The sequence below is a fragment of the Pinus tabuliformis genome, chromosome 6, assembly GCF_031772625.1.
Source record: "Pinus tabuliformis cultivar Carrire ecotype Pingquan chromosome 6, CPIR1, whole genome shotgun sequence".
NCBI classification, from domain to species: domain Eukaryota; kingdom Viridiplantae; phylum Streptophyta; class Pinopsida; order Pinales; family Pinaceae; genus Pinus; species Pinus tabuliformis.
Genome location: NC_142292.1, coordinates 264,130,582 through 264,148,045, shown reverse-complemented (window position 1 = coordinate 264,148,045; position 17,464 = coordinate 264,130,582). Strand labels below are relative to the sequence as shown.

The 17,464-nt window shown below is 36.8% G+C and overlaps 1 pseudogene; it reads left to right on the top strand.

The window, feature by feature from the left end:
- The first annotated feature begins 358 nt into the window (after positions 1 to 358).
- LOC149258370 (uncharacterized) lies at positions 359 to 1,026 on the top strand (annotated as a pseudogene).
- Positions 1,027 to 17,464: the final 16,438 nt, after the last annotated feature.

Below are 17,464 nucleotides of genomic sequence, written 5' to 3'. Positions count from 1 at the left end.
AATCTCATTGAAATTATAATGCCAATGGAATAGTATTAAACCCTAGGAATATGGACCCTTAGATTAATAAGACCAAGGGAATAATATTAGACCCCAAAAATATTTATGCTTGGGTTTGTAATATTAATAATCTCTTGGGTTTGTAATATTAATCCCAGAGGTTTTTAATATTAACGTTTTGGGTTTAACATTTTCTTAGGTTTATAATATTAATAATCTCGTGGTTTTTACTATTAATTCCTTTGGTTTATTAATTCTTAAGTTTATTATTATTCCCTTGGGTTTTCAACATATATTTTTTGGATTTATTAATTCTTTAATTTATTCATATATTTTTGTGCAAATGCAGGCAGCTCTGATGGAGGACCCCTGCAAAAGGGCTACACAGTGGTTGCAATCTTCAACACCATCAACACCAATACTTTCTTGGCTAGATCACTCAAACATTACAATTTTTTTCGAAAGTTTTTCTCTTAGAGGAATCCACATTTAGCAGATAACGCATGGTCGATTGCTCTGCACCTTCATAGTACCTCCCCGTCTGGTCGTATGTTCAACTCTCTCTAGGCCTCTTTTTGTACTCATATGTTCAGTTTTTCACCCTCTTGAATCCATTGATGTTATAACGTAGGAGGAAAATGGGCATTGGTGCGCTCCTGCTCTGATGACCCTTGTAGATGATGTTTGTGGAGCTGTCATCATGGCATGTGATCTTCCATTGAAGGTCTCTTTTGATTACAATGTTTCATATATTTCTCCGGTCAAAGTCCAGGTAAGACCCATTCTCAGTTTTAGTCCTGCCTTGTCCATCAATATTTTCACGGCATGGGTGTAATCAGTAGATGGATTTGGTTGTATCAAGATGAAATTGAGATCGATGCTAGGGTTGTGGGTCACAGGGGAGGCCTTTCCTCGGTTGTTGTGGAACTGAGAAACAAAGGCACAGGTGAACTCGTTGCTCTGGCTCGCCAGTCCATGCATAATCGCCCTACATTCGATCATAAAACCCTACTTAGCAAAATTTGACATTAGAAAATCTGTGGATGTTGTTCAGTTTAACGTAACGTGGCATATGATATGCATGATGATAAAGAGTAGGAATTTCAAATCTAAAACACCAGTTAAATTTGAATGTTTCTGTAATTCTTGATTTATTGAATATATATTTTAGTGTAAGATTGAATTTGTGTTTAATTATGAATAATTATTGTGTGGATGGTAAAAATTTAACCTTCGTTAATCAAGAGGTTGAGATTTATATCAAAAGTATTCTGTTTTTCAATTTAAATTCAGTTTCATTTGATTTTTATTTATGCTATGAATTCTTACCACTTTACTTTTTTCTTGCTACATGGGTTTTTATAAGTATGAAACTACAACCCAGAGGCAGTTAAGCTCTCAAATTCACTTGGGGAACCTACCCAGTCTAGCTTGAACCACACAGCTTTTAACATCACTAAATTTTTACCCAGAAAATTTTAAATCAATAACCTTCACATCACATAATACCTTACGAGTGCACTAATTATTATTATTTTAAAAAATAAAATTATAATTTACCCTCCTTCCCTCTCTCGGTTGGAGCACCTACCCCAAACATCCATCTAGCTATCAAGCTAAAGCCAAACCACCCGCCATCATCAATTTATCCAGTTTGCTATTAGTTTATAAGTTTTTTAAAACTTGATAGAATGTATCCTTGTATAAACGTCTAGATAATTATTATAAATTCATGTTTATCAAAACGTAACATCAAATTAGGTTATTTAAATTATATGGGTATGTTAGTATATTGTCTCTGTTACCTTGTTTTTTTAATATCATATTCAATCTCAGTTTTACATAACATATGGGTATGTTAGTATATTTTCTTTGTTACCTTGGTTTTTAATATCATATTCAATCTCAGTTTTACATAACACAGTTACCGAAGGTATGCACATATACTATAGAGCTTTACCATCATTGATAAAGGTTGTTACAAGTCTTCCAGAACTGCATTGCCTTGGAATGAAAACAGGGCCGAGTGAACAATATTTGGGTCTTGTTTATCTGAGTGTTTTTCTGGTTCAATTCTGTCAGACTGACCTCACTTCCAAGGACAGAACTATGTATGCCGCCACTCCTTCGGGAAATATATTTGGCCCTGAGGAACTAGGTTGTTTATCATCCGTACAGCTTTGAGTTCCATGATTTCACTTTATTTGCCCCTTTTGAATTCACTTTGGATTACTATTAAAATCTATGTTTCACCGGGACACGCTCATGCCGTCTAGGTTGAATCTCTTGCATGCCATCTAAGTTGAATCTCTTGCATCCCCTACATTTCTTCCTTTTCATTTATCCATGGACCTTACTGTACTAATAAAAAATTCCATCTCCTCCCAAATCCCCAAATTTTCATTTTGCGACTGAGAAGCAAAGGCAGCAACAAGTGAGGACTTTGTGCTGGGAGGAGAAATTTATAGCTTAGAGTAGTTGATCGAGGAAGTGACTACCAGTTTGCTTTTGAAATTTTCCCTACAAGAAATTTGTTTCAAGTTTTCACTTCCAATCATCAACTCCCATAACTCAAGCAGCAATTCGGCTATCTTAAGTTTTGGTAGTGGAACGAGGGGCAGTCAAGTGGGATATAAAAAACAAATGAGTAAATAATAATAAAATTAAATTAAAGTTAATAATTAAATTAATTACATTAAATTAAGACACAATCAAAGGGATTTGAACCTTGGATCTCTCAATTTTATTAGAACTCGCATTACTTTAATCACCAATTAAACTTCCTCAAAACAACTTAGATACTATTTTAACAACATACATATTTCATTAAAAATTTACAACATGCATATCAGTTTAATTTATTTTAGGCAACATTAACTTTATTTCTTAATTTTATTGGACGAGTAAGATTTAATCCGCGCAAATATACCTAGAATATGCTTTGCCTGAATCACACAGTGGGAGAGCGAAGCGATGGAATGTGGGGGAGTTTGATTCCCTTAAAGTGTTGTCTGTCAACAATACCATAGCTGATCCCTTATATTATTACCCTGGTTATTATAGGTCACTTCAAATATTCATTTTATAAATAATTATTTTGTCAGATGGTATGATTCTTGCTCTCAATTTTATTCTCTATTGTTTAAATGGTTTTACCATTTAAACATATTCTATCAAATTATTCTATTCTTGGCATTATCCTATTTTATTTTATTCTTGGCATTATTCTATTTTATTTTCTAGTGTTTAAATGGTAAAAACATATTCTATTGTTTAAATGGTAAAAACATATTCTATCAAATTATTCTATTCTTGGCATTATTCTATTTTATTTTATTCTTGGCATTATTCTATTTTATTTTCTAGTGTTTAAATGGTTTTACGTTTTACATCAAATTATTCTATTCTTGGCATTATTCAACGTTAACCATATTCTGAAGCTAGAGGGTTCGATTGACTAGTACAACCCATGCTTTAAAATGGGCGTCCACACAAAACCACTGACGTGTAGAATTTAAAATGTTTAAAGAGAATTTGAAAATTCAGCTTTCGTCTGGGTTATCACATAATGTCATTTTTATATTTTAAGGAAAGTTTCTAAAAAATTACTTTATAATTGTAATAAATAAATGAGCAAGGAAAAAAATAATTATTTATTTTAACAAAAATATTATAATATATTTAAAAAATATTCAGTAAATAATTTATATAGTATATTGAGTTTAATATAAAAAAATTCAGAATATTAAAATACCTTTATTTATATGCTATATTGAGTTTTGGTATAAAAAGAGGTTAAAATATTAAAAAGAAATGGAGTATGGAGGATGTAGACATTGGAATTTTATCTAGTCATGTTTGATTTGGTATAAAATAAAATAAAAGAACTAACAAAAATTGATGGTTTATAAGAATAATAAATTTAATAGGCTCTCTTCAAGTCTATTAATTTATTTTGATCAAATTGTCATCTAATTTAGTAGGCTCTCTTATTTTTTAATGAGATCTACATTAAACATGACTTCAACTTTAAACAGGATGGTGTACAGATATGGATCAAATATTTAGTGCTCATGGATCATATAGACATAAAAAATAAATAAACTATTATACAATGCCTACCATCTTTTTTCTTTTTGGCATTGCGTTTAAATATTTATAATTGTCATTTTTATTATTTTTAACATTTTATCATTGTTATGGCTTAGAATTTATGAACTATTATATTTTTCCTAGGATTCATGAATTATTATCATTATTATTATTTAAAATTTATGTTATTTAAAAAAATATTTTGTTCTTTAATTTTATTTGATATTTTCATTAAAATAATAATAATAAAATAATTAAAATTAATGTAATTTAATATCAAAATTTAATATACTCTAAAACCTCCCATGTCATGGAATTATTGTGATGGTGGTATTCAAACTATTGTAAAAATAAGATTTGGACTTGCACCAAACCAAATTGAAAGTTTTCCTTAATAATTTATGGTTGGATTGTAAATATTTCTCTAATCATTGGTAATAAAGATAATATAACATTTATAGCCACTAATCCACTTACCAAAACAAAAAGACACTTTTAATTCACAAAGCTTTACTATTATTAATTATTAATATTTATTTATAAAGATTAGATCAATTATTTTATTATTAGAAAATATTTATTATTATGATTTATTAGACCCTTGGGTTTATAAGATCAATCTCTTGGCTGTATTAATCTAAGGGTTAATTTTCTTAAGGTATAATTATTAAAAATAGCAACAAGAAATTCTAAATTAATTTGTCCTTGAATTAAATTAGCAGTTGAATTGTAATTCTATTCTCATAGCAACTTGTAATAGTTAACTAAGTTAATTTGACTTAGTTGACTCAGTAAATTCAAGTTGGAAGTCTATATAGAGTCATATAGAGTGATTCCTATATTTTAGGGGTCCAGGTTGATTTCTTTTGAGTTGTAATTAATTAACTCAGTCTAACTAAGTGAAAGTCAGTTAATCTAGTTCAATCAATTGGAAGAACTAGTAGGAGGTCTAGTAGTGGGAATCAGCTTCAGTGCAACTTCACTGCTCCACCAGTTAACTGAAGATTCACTCATAGATAACTCATCCATGTCAGTTCAAACGAAGAATTAGTTGAGATTAGGATTGTTGGGTCCCTATAATACTAGTGATTACCCCATTACTATTGTAGTTATACCCCTTATTTATATTGTTGCGCCCCTATTACCCTCATATTGTTATTTCTGTGCCCCATAAAATCCCTCTATTGTTATTTTTGTGGCTTTATATTATTATTGTTAGGTCGGCTGGATTATATTGTGACTCCTTAGACTCCTATATATAGAAAGGAGGTTTTGTCATTTGTATCATCCAAGAATTGTTCATTTATGTAATGTAAAGGAGGTTTCCCCCTCGAAGAGGCTGAATTCTAAGGCGTTGATCTATCTTTTCTATCTTTTCTTGAGCTGGTTTCATAACATTTGGTATCAGAGCTTTGGATTCTAGGGGTTCGCTGCTCCAAACAGGTCATCGTGGCATTTTCGCTATAACTTTTTTTCTGTGACGTTTCAGAAGTCGCAAAAAAAACCCATTTGAGAAGACATCGCGCTGAACCTTGGGTCCTAATTTCAGAGCTTTTCGCGTGATATTTGCGGAGATATGATCTGAGGAAGTTGGTCTTTTTGCAGACTCCTGAATTACATTCAAAACAGGTGACCTGGGGAAAATCGTCATAACTTTCTCTCTGGGGATCGGATTGAAATTTCGTAAGAAGGTACAGAAAGAGAATGGACTATAGTTTCTTGTATGTGTGTTTCAGATTCAAAGGTTGAAACAGTGACTCGTGGCACGTCGTACAAGTTCGCTCTACTAAACCAGTCTAAACGCAAGTCACTGTGGGAGATTTCACATAACTCTTCCTTGGAGAATCCAATTTGGCTCAGACTTGTGGCATTGGAAAGAGGATGCAGAAGGCTACTACAGGTAGCAATTTCAGAACTGGATGATCCGAAATTACAGAGATACATCAGATTCAATATCAAGCTTCTATAAAGTGAAAAAAGGTGTGTAGTTTTTTTTTAAATTTTTGTGTAAGCTTGGTTTAACGGAATTCAAAGGGCATAGTAAAGCATTATTATCGGTAACTGATGCCCCGAGGAAAGAAAATGCAAACACCTAGTAAGGAACCTGAAAGCTCTAGCATGACTCATGAAGAAGAGGAAGAAATGCTACATGATATATCAAAATTACAAGAACAAGTGCAACAAATGTCACGCTCAAAAAAGCTAACAGAAGCTAAGATAAGTGGCGTGGAATCTAAGATAAATGGCATGGAATCTAAGATAAAGGGAATGGAAGCTAAGATGGAGGATTCGATGGCAGATTTGAAGATAGATTTGAAGATAGACATGGAAGAATTGAAGAAGTTGCTACAAGATAGGGTCACTAATGGTGAAAAGGTAGTAAAGGAAACTCATGATGAGAACAAAAGAAATGTTAATCATGATTCCATAGACGCTAATGTTGGATCGAAGAATCACCATATTCCAAAAATCGATATGAGGAAGTTTGATGGCAAGGATCCCGCCACATGGATATTACAGATGGAGCAATTCTTCGATCTCAATAATGTGCAAAACGCACAAAAGGTACGTATGGCAACTGTATATTTGGAACCAAATCAGTTTGTATGGTATCAATGGCTTTGCTCTCGTAAACAATTTATCACTTGGGCAATTTTTACGGAAGAATTGATAGCACATTATGAAGATACAAAAAGCAACACTTTTTTTAGCCAATTGATAAGTCTCAAACAAAAGGGTTCAGTAATGGAGCACATTGAGGAGTTCCAAAAATTGAACATAAGGGTAAAAGATATTCCAGAGGAGCATAGGATTGATGTGTTCATAGGGTCTTTAAAGGATAATATCCAACATGATGTTCGCCTTTGGGAACCTGATTCATTAGAGAAGGCATTCAGGTTAGCAAGAAAAATGGAAAGCAAAATTATGGCAACCAGGAAGCATACCACTCACAACTATAAAGACGGAAGTGTTGTTGCCCCTAGTCTTCCACAACCTATAAGGTTGACACCACAACAATTGGAAGAAAAAAGAGCAAAAGGGCTTTGTTACAGTTGTGATAGCAAATACACTAAAGGTCATAAGTGTGCTGAGAAGAAATTATTCTACATAGATTGTGAAGAGGAAGAAGAAAAGGAGCAAGAAAGGTCAAAAGAAGAAGATATACTCCAGGAACAAAGCCTAGATGAAGAACAAATAAATCCGACCATATCTTGTAATGCATTGGCGGGAATTACCACTCCTCAAACCATCAAGATAGAAGGACAAATCAAGAAGAAAAAGGTAATAGTGTTGATTGATTCAGGAAGCACCCACAATTTTATTCATTGTAGGGTAGCAAAAGAATTGAATTGCTTCCTATATCCAGCACCAGAGTGTCAAGTGATGATTGCAAATGGAGGAACAATAAATTGCTCTGGAAAGTGCCATAATATCAAGCTATCCATGGGAGAATATGTATTGACTAGCCCAATGCTTTCCATTCCAATGGGAGGTGCTGATGTTGTACTAGGAGTCCAATGGCTACAATCCTTGGGTACAATAGCTTTTAATTTTCAAGAACTTTTCATCAAATTTTCTACGGAAGGAAAGGAAGTTGAATTAAGGGGTATTGCAGGGAAACCAGGAAAGATAATCAGCTCTAATGGCATGACAAAGCTTCTAAAAAAGGAGCAAAGAGGTGTAATTGCACAATTATGTTCGCTAGATGTTTCCACATTGGAATCATCTATTTCTCCAGATCTCCAAAAAGTCCTGGACAATCATTCCAAGGTATTTGAGACTCCCAAAGGTCTCCCACCTATGCGTGATCATGATCATGCTATTCATCTGATTCCAGGAAGTGTTCCTCCAAACATCAGGCCGTACAGATATCCCTATGTCCAAAAAAGTGAAATTGAACGTATGGTTGCAGAAATGCTAGAGGCTGGTATAATTCAAGCAAGTCAAAGTTCTTTCTCAGCTCCAGTAGTATTGGTGCACAAGAAGGATGGATCATGGCGCATGTGTCCGGATTATAGGGAGCTCAACAAGCTCACTATTAAAGATAAGTTCCCCATTCCTGTTATTGATGAATTACTGGATGAATTGCATGGATCAATTTACTTCACCAAGTTGGATCTTCGTTCGGGATATCATCAAATCAGAATGAAGATTGAAGACATTCCGAAAACGACATTTAGAACTCATGAGGGTCATTATGAATTTTTGGTCATGCCTTTTGGCCTTACCAATGCACCTTCAACATTTCAAGGTTTGATGAATTCAATTTTCAAACCATTCCTTAGAAAATTTGTGTTAGTATTTTTTGATGATATACTAATCTACAGCAAGTCTTGGAAGGATCATGTTGAACATGTTGACAGGGTGCTACAACTATTGGAGGAGAAACAATTATATGCAAAAAGATCCAAATGTTTCTTTGGAGTCCAGGAGGTGGAATATTTGGGTCATATTGTATCTCATGAAGGAGTTAAGGTAGACCCTAGCAAAATTAAAGCCATTAAGGAATGGAAAATCCCCACATCCATAAAGCATCTGCGAGGATTTCTTGGGTTGACAGGGTATTATCGCAAGTTTGTTAAGAATTATGGGAGAATAGCAGCACCTCTAACAACATTATTGAAGAAAGATTCATTTTCATGGACTCCAGAAGCAACAAAGGCCTTTGAACATCTTAAAGAGGCAATGTGCCAAGCACCAGTCTTAGCTACACCGGACTTCACAAAAACCTTTATTGTGGAATGTGATGCTTCAGGAAATGGAATTGGTGTTGTTCTAATGCAAGATGAAAGACCCATTGCTTTTGAAAGTCGTCCAATCAAGGGAAAGTTTTTAAGCAAAGCTATTTATGAGAAGGAAATGTTGGCAATACTCCATGCACTTAAGAAATGGCGACCCTACCTAATGGGAAGACACTTCAAGGTAAAAACGGATCATGATAGCCTTAAATACTTTTTAGAACAAAGATTATCCTCTGAAGAGCAACAAAAGTGGGTCACAAAGATGTTGGGTTATGACTTTGAAATCATCTACAAAAAAGGGAAGCAAAATGTGGTGGCAGATGCACTCTCAAGAAAGGATGAGGATGTGGAAGCATTGTTGTGTGCCATTTCTATTATCCAACCAGATTGGATAAACGAAGCAAGGGAGGAATGGAAGAATGACGAAGAAGTGTGGGCACTTATTCGAAAGCTACAACAAGATTCCAGTACTTCTGATACATTTAGCTGGCAAAATGATTCGTTATGGTACAAAGATCGCTTATACCTCTGTAAGAATTCCCAGCTAAAACAAAAGATTCTTATGGAATTGCACACTTCTCCCTTAGGAGGGCACTCAGGATTTTTAAAAACTTACCACAGGGTTAAGAAGGAATTTTTTTGGGATGGCCTTAAATCAGATATTCAAAAGTTTGTGGCGGAATGTTTGGTTTGCCAACAAAATAAAGTTGAAACAATTAAGACACCGGGTCTATTACAACCTTTATCCATTCCAAGCCAACGTTGGGAGGAGGTTTCAATGGATTTTATCACAGGTTTACCCAAGTCTGAGGGAAAGAGTGTCATCATGGTGGTAGTTGACAGACTTACCAAGTATGCACACTTTTGTGCATTATCACATCCATTTAAAGCCAGTACAGTTTCTACTGCATTTATGGAAACAGTTCAAAAGCTACATGGAAACCCAAAGATTATTGTAAGTGACAGAGATCCCATTTTCACTGGAAATTTTTGGACAGAATTATTTTCTTGTCTTGGTACTCAGTTAGCTCATAGCTCATCTTATCATCCTCAATCTGATGGGCAAACTGAGATAGTAAACAAATGTTTGGAAGGATATCTTCGTTGCTTTGTATCTGATAAACAGACACAATGGGTCAAATGGTTGCCTCTGGCTGAATGGTGGTATAACACTTCCTTCCATACAGCAACAAAAATGACCCCATTTATGGCACTTTATGGGTATCAACCACCATCCATCACATCATATTTAAGAGAAAATTCTAAGGTTCAAGCAGTGGAACATCACATCGAACATCAACAACAAGTCCTCCAACTCTTAAAGGATAACCTCGTGTTGGCACAAAATAGAATGAAACAACAGGCAGATCAACATCGCAGTGAAAGAAGTTTTGATGTAGGTGATTGGGTATTCCTACGGCTACAACCATATAAGCAAATGTCCCTAAAGCAAGCTAAGAAGGATAATAAATTATCACCAAAGTATTATGGTCCGTACAAGGTGTTGCAAAAGATTGGTACTATGGCATACAAATTGGAGCTTCCTGCAGCTTCTCGATTGCACCCAGTTTTCCATGTTTCATGTTTAAAGAAGGTTATAGGTGACAAGCTCCCAATTCAAACAATATTGCCAGAACTTGACGAGGAAGGAAAAATTATATTGGAACCGGAAGCAGTCACAGAAACAAGAACTCGACAGCTACGAAATCGATCAATTTCAGAGTATCTTATCAAGTGGAAGAACTTATCCGCTGAAGATTCCACATGGGAGGATGAGAATTTTATGCAGAAGTATCCAGAACTACTCAAGCGTTGAGGACAACACTTTTCTGAAGGAGAGGGGCATGTTGGGTCCCTATAATACTAGTGATTACCCCATTACTATTGTAATTATACCCCTTATTTATATTGTTGTGCCCCTATTACCCCCATATTGTTATTTCTGTGCCCCATAGAATCCCTCTATTGTTATTTTTGTGGCTTTATATTATTATTGTTAGGTCGGCTGGATTATATTGTGACTCCTTAGACTCCTATATATAGAAAGGAGGTTTTGTCATTTGTATCATCCAAGAATTTCATTTATGTAATGTAAAGGAGGTTGCCCCCTCGAAGAGGCTGAATTCTAAGGCGTTGATCTATCTTTTCTATCTTTTCTTGAGCTGGTTTCATAACAAGAATTCAGGGACAGTGTACTATCAGTTGTATAATTTTTCGAGTTGTACAGATGGTGCATGCAATCAGTAGAAGGCCTATGATGGATTGCGTAATTGTGGTGAAGGATTTTCCCAATTAAATATGGGCTACTTCCCTTAGGGATTGCGCAAGGAAGTAGGGGTTTAGCAGGTAGCAGAATTGGCTAAGTGTTGGCTTGAGCTAGTTTGTGAAGAAGAGAGATAGATTGTACTTGTGCAGGAATTGTTCGAGTTGAACAAGCATTGTATTTTCTTCTCAAATATTATGGTTAATGAAATATGGATAGTTGGGGTTCTGGGCAGTTGCTTTCCCCAAAAAGATATGGTGTTATGTGCAATTGAAATTCTTACTTTTCTGCTTAGTATTTTCGTTGAACAATTTTGGCTTCTGCTGATGAGTAGAGTAGATTCTTGTCTTATGTTTTAACATATCACATAAGTTATTGAATCTACAAGTAAAAATCTACATGGTATCAAAGCTGAAGACATTATAGAAGAGGAGAATTCGATTTTGTTTTGTAGGTGAAATTGAATTTGCAGGTTCATACTTCACAGTCAACAGTATGTCATTCTAACGTTTGAGACTTGAGTATGCCCTAAAGGGAAGCTCGAATTACATAGCTTAGAAGGACAAGATGGAGGCATTGTTAGAAGACAACGGGCTGAAGGAATTCATAGATCATGATATTTTGAAACCTCCAGCATCTGATGCTAAAGATCTGGATGAATGGAGAAATTATGTGACAAAAGCGAGAAGGATTATCCTAGAAGGAATTTGAGATCATATTGTCTTGAATCTCCACGGTAAGGAAACTCCATTTTCAATGTGGAAGGCATTAACAGACCTGTTTCAAAATAGCATTTACCACAAGAAGTTGGAAGTGAAGGACAAACTCAGAAAAATCAAGGTGGAGAAGGGTGACTCTATTCCAAAGTACTCGACCAAGTTCACCCAATGTCGGGATGAGCTTGGAAGTGTCAAGATTACTATTGCCGAAGACAATCTAGTGAGCCTATCACTTCTAGGACTTCCCAACAGTTGGAACAACTACCGAGACTCAGTTAATTGGAGGGAGAAGCTACCTGAGTGGGAGTGATTGTGGTCCGACTTGGTACACGAAGAGATTCAGCGAAACACCAAAGATGCATCCTCATCAAAGCATGATTATGAGGAGAATTATGCCTTAGTGGGTAAGGAAAAGAAAGGGAAGGGGAATTCATCCCATTCCAAATTAGATTCTTGTTAGGGTGGCAAGAAGAAGGACATGTTGAAAATTAAGTGTTTTCACTGTCACGAGCTGGGACACTTTGCCACAAAGTGTCCGCACAAGAAGGTCAGTAAGAAGCCCGTAGGAGGAGCAGCAGGTGAACCTCTTGCTTCACCATTCGAATTGGATTTTACCCTCATCATTTGTATGGTGTCATAGATGATGGGTAGTGTGTGGTACCTGGACAGTGGAGCTTCATTGCGTATGACTGGTAACAAATATCTCTTCGATCACTTGGAGGATAAGGATCTCCATATGCATACCGAGATGGGTGATGATGGGAGGTATAGTGCAGCCGAGATCGGTACAGTAACCTTTCAGACGGAGTTTGGTTATCCCCTCAATTTGTGAGATGTTATGTATGTTTCGGGTTTGAAGAAGAACTTGTTTTTTGTTACCATGTTGGAGGATAGAGGCTATGATGTAATATTTAGTAAGGGAAAGGCATTCCTTCGTCACATAGCCATGGGACAAGTGAAGAGGATAGGGTTTCGAATGAAGAACCTCTATAAATTGGAGGTAGAAGATTGTGATGCTTTTAGCACTAAAGCAGAGAAGGTGCAGAGCCCAGACATCGGTGAGTTGTGGCATAGGAGAATGGGTCACTTGCATAATGGCACTTTGAAGATATTGCATCAAATTTCTACAATTCTTACCAATGGTACACTAGGGAAAAGTGACACATGCAAAGGGTGTACATTGGGGAAGTACACCAAAGCTTCCATTCATGACAAAAATAGTTGAGCACAGGTGATCCTTGATTGAGTTCACTCATATGTGTGTGGACCATTCTTGAGAGAATGCATGGCCAAGCACAGGTATTATGTTATATTTGTTGATTATTTTTCTCGTAAGTGTTGGATTTTCTTCATGTAGAAGAAATATCAGATGTTTGTAAAGTTTCATGAAATTAAAGCACTTGTTGAGAAAGAAACTGGCAGGAAATTTAAAGCTCTCAAAAGCGATAACAATAGAGACTATGTGTTGAATGAGTTCAAAAGCTTTTGTGCATTAGAAGGCATTCGACGGGAGTTGATAACACCTCATAACCCACAGCAGAATGGGCTGGCTGAAAGGAAGAACAGGAGTATTGTGCGAGCAGCATGGGTGATGTTGCATGATAAGGAACTACCATTACACTTGTAGGATGACGTATGCAACACAGTTGTTTATTTTCATAATAGAAGCCCTCATCGAATTCTCCAGATGAGTACACCGGAAGAGCATTTTTTCACAGCAGAAACCAGATGTGGCACACTTTAGGATCTTTGGTTAATCATTCTACTGCCATGTTACCAAATATGCATGGAAAATGCTAGATCCAACCACAGAGTCGGGAATATTTGTTGGGTACACTGATACACCTCACAACTATCGAGTGTACCTGCCAACCATCAAGATGCCATTGGTTCGTAGAGATGTAAATTTAGATGAAGAGAATGCCATGAGATGTTCCCTTGAGAGGGAGCTTCATCTACATGTGGATGAGTATATTTTAGCTCCAAAGGAGGAACCTCGAGATGATGTGGAGCAGCCGCATGCAAAGGAGCATGGAGTGGAAACACCCACTCATGTAGAGTCTTCCAGAGATGGGAGAAAGCACACCAAAGAGGATGACAGGTTATTGCATGATGCTAAAGAGAATGTGGGAGCACCCACTTCAGAGCGCAGACATAGGAGGTCACCTGAGAGGTACACTGGCTACATGGCTCTGATGAGCGAGAGTTTAGAGATTGAACCATCTTCTTTTGAGGAAGAAGTGCAACAACCGGTTTGGGTTAATGCCATGGTTGAGGAGTATGACTCCATTATCAGGAACAGTGTTTGGGAACTGGTCCCAAGACTGATAGACAAGTTAATGGTGAGTTCCAGATGGCTTTAAAAGGTAAAGCAAGCAATTGATGGTAGTGTGGAGAAACACAAGGCCATGCTTGTGGCCAAAGGGTTCTCTCAGGTGCAGGGGATGATTACAATGAGACTTTTTCTCTTGTACCAAGGTACTCATCAATTAGATCCATTCTAGCACTGTTAGCATAGATGGGATGAAAGATACATCAGATGGATGTCAAGACAACATTCCTCAATGACATGATTGAGGAAGAGGTATATATTGAGTAGCTTGAAGGATTTGAGACCTTCAACAGAGAGTCACATGTGTGCAGACTCAAGTGAGCATTGTATGGACTGAAACAAGCACCCCATGCTTGGTACACCAGGATCAATAGTTATTTCACCGAGTTAGGCTTCACCAAAAGTGAAGTAGATGCGAACCTTTACCATATTGTGGTTGAAGGTAAATTGTTGATTATTATTTTATATGTTGATGATTTGATTCTGATAGGTGATGATAGGCTGATCAAGTCTTGAAAAGAGGATCTTGCAAGAGAGCTAGAAATGAAGGACTTGGGGCTCATGCAGTACTTTCTTGGGATGGAAGTATGGCAAGGAGATGAGGAATTGTTTGTCTCTCAGGGCAAGTATGCCAACAAGATACTGAAGAAGTTCCACGTGGAGAGAAGTAAACCCATGGAGACTCCTCTAGCTTGTAACTGGAGGAAGGATGATGTTACTTCCAGTAAAGTAGTGGAGGCTACTATTTCTAAGCAAATTATGAGTTCACTCATGTATTTGGTGAACACACGATTGGACATGTGTTATGCAGTTAAACAGCTTAATCATGTTATGGATAAGTGTTATAGATATTTTTGTGCCTTACAACTCTAAGAATGAAATGTCCATAATCCAAGGGATCCAAAGTCCCTAAAAGTGTTGTTCCTGCCCCTAAAGGAACAAGGTCAACCAATGACAGCTTCTCCCAGAAGTTCTCCACCAGAAACTGCTCAAAACTAGTCAAATCAAGATCAATTCAGAAGCTCCACTCGCTGCCTGCGTTGCAAAGCACCCAAATACACTGGCTAGGTGCGTTGCAACGCACTTGAATGCACTACCCAGGTGCGTTGAGCGGGAAATGACAAGTGGCAGAGTCATTCAACGAGGTGGAGAGACAATGGAAGCTTCCAGAATCTTCTCCAATGACACTTGCCTCACTGAATTCGACCAGTGATGAGTAAGAGGCTCTCAGCCTCCAAGTGGAAGCAAGAACTGACAGAGAGAAGCCACAAGTCAAAACATAAGCTGACTCATCCTCTCTGCTTACATCTATATATGGATCCCTCATCCCAAAGATCCAGAGGCTGGAATTTTGTACTTTGCAGAGAATTGCTGTTGGTTTGAGATTGAGATTAGTACATTGGGTGATTTATGCTTTGTTGGAGGTGAGGAAGGGATTCCTTTGCTGGGAGGTAGATGCTGGATCGGGACTCACTTGGTTGTATCTCCTCTTGGACTTTCTTATCATATCAATAAAACTATTTGAGTTTCTTCTACATGCTTGTATATCAGTGATGTTTTGTTATATTTGCATGTTTAGCTTAATCTGATCCTGAGCTTTTTATGAATGTAAATCTATATCTTCGTGTAGTTTCTCTCTTCTGTGATCTTGCAGGAATTTAGTGAAGCTGGGCCAGTAAGGGAGCAGGCAGCGGGAAGCGAACAAAGGGAAGAGCGATTGGATCAACAAACTAGCGAAATACATAGGTTAGTTACATCCTTCCTCTTCATTTACATTTCATAAAGAAGAATACTTAAGCAGTTTTCCTTGTTTGTTGCTAAGGCACTGTCACACCTTAGAGTGGGATAGGGGCGTTCTGAATAGATACTTTTCCCAACAACAAATTGGTGACTCCACTGGGGATCGTATCTAGTTAGTTTATTTGTGTTTCTATTGTTGTCCTTCTCATAAACTTAGGAGTGGCGAATCGAACTGCATTTGCCATTTTCAAATGCAAAGTAGAGATATGCTACTCTAGTCCACTCATTGGGCCTATTTATGATCTGAACAGCTGATCCACAAATGCTCTAACTACCCTTTGTGATAGCTCTTAGTCCTCCTTTAAATCATCCCTCTAATTGTACCTTACTGATAGCTTTTATCCGGCCAAAAACCATAGATTAAACTGCAAACCGTGACCCAGAACCTAGAGAAAATTCTCGTTTCTGCTTCAGCGCAGGCTTTGTGAAGAGGTTCTGCATTTCAACGCAGGTCCCGAGAGGGCTACCTGCGCCGCAATTCAGTTTCTCTGTGCAACAGGTGCGCTGATCAGCCTTTGCCCTGTGCAGCTGTGGTTCTTTGCTTCATTTTGTTCAGTTTTATCTCTGATTTTGCAGCCTGTTATCAGTGTGTGTACCTATCTGAAAACCCCTTTTCTTTGCCTTAATTCCGCCTCAGTTGTATAAAAGAAACTATATTTGTTTTTGTGTATTTGTTACATCATTTGCAGTTTCCCATTACAAAAGTAAACTAGTCATACTGTCGCCCTTAGATCTAGACCTGTCGTAAGTGTCGTTTTGATTTTAGGAGTAAATTTATTTGTTGTTGACAGTTTATTGCGCTTTTACTTTTGTCTTTTGGTTTGAATTTGTGAATTTCTAGTGTCGAAACAAGTGTTTACTTCAAAATCATAAAGTGTCGTAATCGCCTTTTTGATTTCAAAAAGAAACTTGTTTGTGTTTTCACTTGAAATCGAATTCAAATTTGTACAGCAACTTTCTTTTTAGGCATCAATATTAAGAAAGTGAAAACAAATACATGCATTTGTGCATTTGCATATTGATAGTTTGTATGGTTTGATTTAGGAAAAGTGCATTTACAGTGTGCTCTTTGCTCTTTGAGAAAAGATTGTGTCTTTCTTTTCCCCTTGTAGCTAGGATTTTTATTGTTGAAAAGAGATAAATGCTTGCTTATCATATTTAGATTGCATTTAGGAATTTCATTTACATCTCGTGGTGATCCAAAAAGGCAAACTTCTAAGAAAGATCAACCTAAAATAAATTGAATGAACTTAACAACGCTTTGTAACTTAACGCACAACATAGAGGTCTAGGCTAGAGACGTCTTCCGGCGTCGTAAAACCTGGTGACTGTCGGCCTCACTGATGGTTGGGTGATTCCTCCTGAGAGACGATAAGTGCCAGTACGGATTGTGCTCCCACATACCGTCGAGTATATATTGGGAGACCCCTATAGGCATAAAACCTTTATCCATAGGAAGCCGTGTCGGCCGCCCTACTGATCGCAATGCACTGAACATAGCATTCGGGAAGATTGA